Source organism: Scophthalmus maximus, chromosome 20 (assembly GCF_022379125.1).
Source record: "Scophthalmus maximus strain ysfricsl-2021 chromosome 20, ASM2237912v1, whole genome shotgun sequence".
NCBI lineage: Eukaryota > Metazoa > Chordata > Actinopteri > Pleuronectiformes > Scophthalmidae > Scophthalmus > Scophthalmus maximus.
In genome coordinates this window covers 16,905,001-16,912,500 of record NC_061534.1, presented here as the reverse complement: position 1 = coordinate 16,912,500, position 7,500 = coordinate 16,905,001, and the positions used below count along the sequence as shown (strand labels likewise).

The following is a 7,500-nucleotide window of genomic DNA, read 5'->3' as shown; positions in this document are numbered from 1 at the left end:
AATGTATTCAGCTCTCAGGCTCGGTCTTCCAATTGAGACTTGCAGAGGTGACGTGTGGCTAGATGTTCAACGGAAAAGCTCAAGGAAATCAGGAGTTTCACAACTTTGCAAGTTGATTTTTCGACACGTTGGTTATTTATTGATACACCACTGACTTGTCAATCAAACCATTGTGTTCAACACTTCTTCAGATTATTTTTTTTGGGGGGGGTGTTGATTATGTTCGAGCATTCCTTATGTGTTGCACAGTTATAACTCATTGTTCTTTGAGCTATAACTTGTTCTTTTTTATTCCCCAAAGGATGATGTTAGCACCAAAGCACACAACAAGTTTTTTTTTTGTATTTTTAACTGTGTGATGCAAAATCTGTCATGAGCTTTAAAAGTCAGCTCCTTTTTTTCGCTCCAAACTAGTCCTCCACATTTAACTACGTTGTTTGTCCTTGTACTAATGGACATGGAAGTGTTTTACGATGTCACGTCCTGACTTATTTTCCAAAACTAAATTACTGTTTTGTAATGTTTGATGTGACGGTTGCAGTTTGGTTAGGTTAAGGCCCCAAAGTGACTTGATTAGGTTTAGGGAGATATCCTGGTTATGGTAAAAATAAGTATTTGGGTTAAAGGAGCTTCATCATCGTGGTTATATTAACACACTCATGGTTCAGGTTGGGGAACAATCAATCACGGTGGTGGTTGAAAAAAAGAGAGGAAAAAAGTTGACTCTAGGTTCGAAATAGGAACCTCCCGACGTAATCCAGTGTTTTTCGCTCGCTTTGCCGCTCTATGATAACACCCGCGGATTTTCTCCTTCGCTCCTGAAGGACTTCGCCGCGCGAACGTTGTCATCTACCTTCCTGGAGAACTTGCAGCGGCGACTGATGCCGTCATTCTTGTCTCATGACAACGCTGGTCTTCTTCTTTTCCTGCTCACACGAGTGTGACGGGGGTTTCAGTCAGATATGCGTTGAGTTTTTACACAGTGTAACGTAATGCTCCAAAGACTAAGGGCAAGATTTATACAAATATTGTAAAATTATCATCACAAAAACCAATGGTCTGCTCTCTCTGACTTTATGAACACTGATGCCGCTGTTTTGTGCCCTTCATATGAAATCTCCTTGCACGCGGGACAGATGTGAACTGAAGATGTGTTGTGGCTTTTACAATGTAGGTCAGTGTCAGTTTCCACCTTTGACTTAACTGTTTTGTATCCGTTTCCCGATTAGAGCTCACCCGAACCGTCTGACGCCCCGTGTCCTCCCTCCCGAGAGTGATCCCAGCCCCGGAGCCTGAGCAGCAGCAGAAGAGAAGGAGCCCCCCCTGGAGGAGGCGGAGGTGGAGGTGGAGGTGAGGCGCGTGAGGTTTGATCTACTCTAATCGGGTTGTCAGTGGGAGGAGGTGATGGTGTTTCGGCAAGGAGGAGGGGGTTGTTTGGCACCAGTCTCTGGGACTCTCTGTGACTGTGTGGTCTTCGGAGAACCACTTTCCGCCCCCGCACTCTCCTCCAGTTCCAGAGTCTGGAAGGTGAGGCGGCCTCTCTCCCTCTTTAACCCCCTCAACCTGCTGATTAAATCAACCCTACGCAGGGTGAGGGCGTTAAAAACAAAGGCAAAGTAGGCCACCTTCGCTCGCTGTCACAGGAAGAGGAAGTGCCCTGGTGCACGTTCACTTGTGCTCCGCGCCTCGCTTGGCGCTACAACCCGTTGCACAGCTGGAGACGAGACAAGCGAGCGTGTTAGATCACAGAGCAGCGTGGCTCACATGCTGCATTTCCTGCTCCTGCGACTGTGTCGAGTGACCATATGAGGCCTGCAGAACAAAAGGCACACGGAGACGATGGCTCACGCCTGTGTCGTAACTGAAATCGCGATCTGCTCTTTGAAAGTATCGTATGATCCTTTTTACCTAAATTACAGCGGATCTAAAACGTCATTTGCATTCTGTCTTTTAAATATCTAAACCAATGTACACTGAAACAACACCGAACAAGCAAAAACCCTTCAAAAGCACGAAATGTGTGGAAAACTTTGTTTGATTAAGAAAGAAAGAAAAGAAAAAAAACGGCAGGTAGGCTGTTGCACAGATGTGGCTCAATAATTAACCAAATCTGTTTTGGAAATTCAGCTGCTGAAGTAGAGGACAGAAAAACAGTTTGGGACTATTATATATGTTTTCCTACATTTAATATGCCAATGAGCAAATCCCACAAACATCAGAGATCTGGAATGGCGAGTCCTTCTCTATAAATTCTATAAATGTCTGGTCTCCTTTCATGGATTACTGTCATTTGCCATCCGCTATTGTGAGCGCCTGCCAGACGGGCTTGCCATTTCTGGGCCTGTGTTTCCAACCTTGATATATTTGCCAAATGAATATTTGAAGCTGTAATTAAATTTATCCCACCTCTACACCTTCTGTAAGACGGCCACCTTGCGCATTTCTCACATTTCAGCTATTTTTTGTGTGCGAAAAAAAACAACCCAACACACACACACACACACACACACACCACAGCTTGTTGCCATTTTTTAATGATTTGGAATGAGGATATTTTTACTGGAATAAATCTGATTTCAGGACATTCATAATGGTCCTGCTTACATATTCAGACATAAATACACACCGTGTGGCGAGAAGAGGCTCCAGAGCTGTCACCAGCTTCATAAACAAACTTCATAAAATGTCTGTATGTATGATAGATTACAAAAGAAAAGAAAAAAGGTGAAATTACGTCAGAATGAAATGCATTAAATGAAAAATCCGACGCCGCTCGTGACAAACAACTCACTATATCCAGACAACTCAGAGATGGCCCTCAGCATCCACATGTGATAACAGAACCCGCCTCATTAACAGGTGAGTCTAAAAAATTGTGCTTATGTGTGTAGTGAAAGGTTCAAGGGAGCTTTGATCTGTTATTCTTTATTAAATTACTTTCAAGAGGATGCTTCAACCCTGAGACACACACAAGGCACAAAACATTTGATCGATTCACGATCAATGACGTCATGTTTTTGTTGATTTTATTTTTGTGACCCCCTTTTTTTACGCTCAAAAACACATATTTATGAATAAACAAAATCAAAAGCTTTCGCAGAGCTAGAGTTTACGAAATGTGCTGTCTGAATTCAATCACTTTTGACTGTTTGTCTAAGAAAAATAGGATTCTTTAGAAATGAATCAAGACATATTTGCTTAAAAAAGTTCCACACTTAGTTTTTCTCTTTTTCTTCTTCTCCCAGTGTAAAAGTCACTTGCGATCAGACAGTTGATGTGTACGTTCGGAGATGAAGTCTCCACACTCTCGGTTATCTTGTCCATCCTCTTTCTCTCCGTCAGAGGAACCGTTGACTGACGCGTCCTCCAGTTGTTGCCCCCCCCCCCCCCCCCGAATCCTGTTAGTTACACTTAAAAGAGCCCACTCCCGATAATTAAAATCTCAGAGCCTCCCAATAATTACCACTGGTTCCTCTGCACTTTCGAATTGCACTTGTGGTGACATAATTCATTAGTGTTTGTCCAAAGAAATGATTTAGAGTCTTTAAAGTGCTCCTCCATGCAGAATAGCTATTAAAGGCAGCCATACGCACATATGCTTGGAGCGTTAAACGGTTTGTTGAAGTCGATCGGGGGTACAAGGGATGATAAACATAAATTATGACTAATACGCTGCACCGGTGGCTTTTCAAAAAAGAAAAAAATACTGACACAGGGAAACTACTTTGGATTCACCGCTGCAGCGTTGCGGCGCCCCCCCCCCCCCCCCATCTGTGTGTACTGAAGCAAGGATGTAGGAAGCACAACACAAATGGCTCGGGCATCACCTTGAATATTCAAATGGCTAAGCTAATCGTTTATGCCTGGATACACCATTGTGATTACCTTGCTCCTTTGGCATCCCTCCTGCGCGCTCTCAAGGCGACGCGGAGTGCCTTTTGTTTTCATTGGCCTCCATTAAAAAGTTATTTCGACCACACGGCGAGACTTCGTGGCTGAAGTTCACACGCAAAAAAAATGAATCAATTCCAGCAATTCTTTCGCTGTTAAGTAGTTATTTCTTTTTTTTTTTTCTTTTACAACCTGGGATTTCTGTGCAACGTGCAAACAATTCTCCAGTTTTGTGAAGAGTTTGTCTCGAATGGCACAGGAGAAAGAGGGTTTTACCAAATCTCAGTCGATAACTCTCTGATTTCTGTCTTGTTCCACACAAACACATAAAACAACATCTTATTCTTGCCAAACAAAATTTTAAAATCTTCATCTTTGGATTTTGGCCTTTTGAAAGTGTTTTTTTAATTAATTAATTTTTTATCAACATAACTCTAGCTCTGTCGTACTCCTCTTTCTGGATATTTTGAGAAGGAAAACTTCCAAAAATATCCACTTAACTTAAATGACAACAAATTTACTGGCACTTATTTTGATAACAGAAAAAATGTGTGAAACAAAAGTACCAGCTATTGCAAATTCCCAGCTTCTCAAATGTCAGAAGTTTCTGCTTGTCTTTTTCATATGTGATTATGAAGCAATTATTTTGGGTTTTGGTGATCTATGTTTTGATTCCTGTTTTGCAGCACTTACAACATGCTCAGCAAACTACTGCTGAACATGTCTTTTTATTATTATTATTAATGTTGACCTGTCTTGCTGCCCCGGCGCTCACACCCACATGGGGAAAATGCTCCAGTTCACTGTGAACACGGCCCGATGCATTACCATACACCCTGCATTCATCACTTTGTTTCCCCCCTTTGTGTTCCTCCTTTTTTTAAGGCAACGGCAGGAATTATTAGCGGCTTAGCACCGGGAGGCCCCTAAGTAGCTCTTGGGGTGTAAGCCTCTCTCCCAAGTCAAGGCCAACAACAATCTGAGCCCCCATCCCCATTTAGTGATAATGTACATGTCAGCAGGGACATGCAATGATCCCTCACTTCTCCATGCTAAATGATCATTTTCTTTCTTACACTCGGTCTTTCATTCAAGTAAATCCACTCCCCTCAAAAAACTCCCCGAAAATATTAACACGCTGTCGAACAATAGTCCTCAGAAAGCATGAATCAGCAGATGATTCCCAATTCCATGCACACACAACAGGGGATTGTATTGGGGCTCTGTGTGTGTGTGTGTGTGTGTGTGTGTGTGTGTGTGTGTGTGTGTGTGTCTGTGTGTCAGGATGGGTGGAGGGGAGCCTCTGTTAACACCGACGCTACCATCCAACAAAATTCCAAACCCCCGGCATCAGTGCAGAGCTTATGATCTGTGGGAAAGCCGAGGCGAGTTGCGCAGCGGCAGAGCACCTCGCCCGAGTCTCCAGACGGCCTGATTTGGGAACGCCGTGAAATCCGTGGCACCTCTCCTTGCTTCCTGGCTGAACGGCTGCCATATCTTGTGATGGACTGAGGCAGGAGAGAGCGAAGCAGCCAGGGATGAATACGGCTTAATCTTTACCCAGGCCACATGTGTGTGCATGATAACATGGTTGCTTTCTTCCTGTGCAGGGTTATTCTTCGCCAGCTGCCAGGTTAGCTGCCTCGCACAGCCGTGTTTCGCTGCGATATTTCCCCGCCGTAAAAAGAACTATTGCACCTAAGGTGGGGGCTAATGCATGTTTTTGGAATTGGCGGTAATTCCTGACACATTTCGAGAGACAGATAGTGTGTCTTATAGCAAATGACAATATATGTAAAGACACCTAGCCCCCCACTCCTTTTAGTTCCTAATATTTTATTTGTCAAGAGCCTCCTTGTGCTGCGAATAGAGGCTATTTTTATAAATAAATGGCAACGTCGGGATCAAAAGCTGCTAGACATGCCCGCAAAAAATACCTCAACGCACATTTAAAGAGTGGCTGTAGGCCTGCAGACATGCGGAAAATGATATTTTTGCGACGGGTAACTATACAGAATAAATATAGACCTAAATGCGTCTGCACTAAATGCTTGTTAATATTTCGGATTTTGACTTTGCAGGCAACAAAACACATAAAGCGGCTTTATCCCCCATTATGTACCATTTTTAATGCCTTGATTTATGTATATTCTAGTGTGCGTGTGCGTGCGTGCGTGCGTGCGTGCGTGTGTGCGTGCAGGTGCTTTTTACACCATACTTGTTTCTGACTCTACACAGGCAATCAAGTCCCGCAGCTTCTTGTAGATTTGCCTCCTTTCTCTCCTTCTCGGGTAAACTTTCCCACCCCCCTCCGCTCATCTGCCCAGCGACACAAAGCCCATCTATTATGATTGCATTACCATAAATGATTTTATAACATCTGCTTGTCAATAATTATCGTACAAATTCCCGTGCCCTCTGACCCGTGCTCCGAGTGAACCCCAGGTGTAAGGCACCGTTGGGCTAATGAGTAGCTCCGCGCTAGCACATTGTCCCCACGTCGGTGCACGCAGCCACTCAGCCACACCAATTAGAGCCAGGCACACGCCTCGATATTAGCCCGAAAATAGAGGAATCATGCGCTAATTGAAAACATTGCATTCAAGAGGAGGAAGGCTGTAAGGAAAGCATTAGGATATTCGATCTAATATCAGGAAGGACGCGCGATGGGCTGTTCGTTTAGGTTATTGTGCAGGTTATTCAAAAGCGTACCTTTTGTTTTGTCCGTTAATAGCTCGTTTTTTTTTTCCCGACGTCAGTGGCCTTCAAGTGTTCTGTTTGATGAGGAGAAATGATGATGAGGCAGCGTTTCCGGATTTCGCCTCAGCGAAGGGTCACGTATATTTTTTGGAAGGTGACACTTTGTTAAGAACCCTCGATTCAGCATTTGTGAGTTTATAGACAATTTATGAACCAATGATGACACACAATGAGACATTATAATGTATCTGAAAGCAGAATACAACATTTGTCATTTATTGATTAATACAATTGTCAACACAATTGTGATAACACTTGTGAAGCATCTATAACCTGTATATAGACAGTTAAATCCTAATGATGATATAATATAAATAGTTATTATATGAAATATGCCCTCATATTTTTATGGACAAATACAAATTTACAAATAATATTAATTACATTATTAATAAAGTATTTACGTCTTATGTATGATACATTTTTTCTTCACTCTCCGTCAAAAGTGAGCAAACGCAATTCAAGAATTGTGGCTGAAAGTTCCTGCTGAATTCTAGTAAGTGGATCTTGAGTTGAGAAAGATTTGTCAAACTGCTGAACATGTCTTGAAGATGTAACGTTCAATAGAAAGTGAATACTTAAATACACAGTAAAAGAATACTGCAATGGATTTGTGCAGATGCTTCATGGAATAAATTTTAATTGTTGACAAAATACATTTACACATTTACAGAAGTGTCCACTTTATATCTGCATCAGTGTTTGTTAGAAAATATTGTGTTTGTATAAAAGTGTTCATCTACTGCTAATAAATGCTAAATAGGGAGGTTACTTTGGGCAAAATGTCACTTCAGTAAACAAATTCTGCTTTTAAAAAAAAACTTGGATGCAAAAAGTAAACCCCAATAT

At 42.4% G+C, this 7,500-nt stretch overlaps 1 long non-coding RNA gene across 1 annotated transcript in view; it reads left to right on the top strand.

Annotated features, from left to right (window-relative positions):
* The window catches only part of LOC124849728, a 16,490-nt gene that overhangs the window by 6,458 nt on the left and 2,532 nt on the right, over window positions 1-7,500 (top strand). The window contains exon 2 of the long non-coding RNA XR_007030203.1: window positions 1,230-1,350. This is a non-coding gene — a long non-coding RNA (uncharacterized LOC124849728). The remainder of the gene's footprint in view (window positions 1-1,229; window positions 1,351-7,500) is intronic.